This window comes from Priapulus caudatus, unplaced genomic scaffold (genome assembly GCF_000485595.1).
Source record: "Priapulus caudatus unplaced genomic scaffold, Priapulus_caudatus-5.0.1 Scaffold1041, whole genome shotgun sequence".
Lineage (NCBI taxonomy): Eukaryota > Metazoa > Priapulida > Priapulimorpha > Priapulimorphida > Priapulidae > Priapulus > Priapulus caudatus.
This window is the reverse complement of record NW_014578102.1, coordinates 59,276-60,041: the sequence shown is the minus strand read 5'-3', so window position 1 is coordinate 60,041 and position 766 is coordinate 59,276.

Sequence of the window (766 nt, the reverse complement as noted above, 5' to 3'; positions counted from 1 at the left end):
ATACATACACACAGCAGCATCACACACACAACAACACACACACACACAACACACACACACACGCACGAAGCACGCACTCACACAGCCACAGCGCGCGCGACCACGGCACTCACCCAGCACCGCCCACACAGGCAACACTACACACACACACACACACACGAACACCACACAGCACGCACGCACACACAGCACCACACATCACACACACCACACGACACGCACAGCGCACACACACATACACATAACACACACACACACACACACACAACACACACACACAGACACATAACATACCATACATAGCATAGCCACAGCCCACGGCACACACACCACGCACACTACACGACACACATGCGACATCACACACACACACTACACACACACACACCACACACACACACATAATACATAGCACACACACACACACAACACACCATTCACGACAGCACACACATCACACACACATACATACATACATACACACACACACACACCACACACACTACACACCAATATTTTTGCTGTAATCGGTTCCACAGTGTTACAGCAAACAGGAAGTGCGAGCCACGACATCCGAGGGCATCGATAGTTGCTTATATATCGCCCATGTAGCCGCCTGTGCTAAAAACACCTCTGGTATATTCTATAGCTGCCTACAGGACAAGCCTAACTCCATATCACTGAGGTCATCTACATCCACTGTGTCCATAATATACGATATATACGGATAATCAATACGGTTCATCATATCGGGATATATACGGGC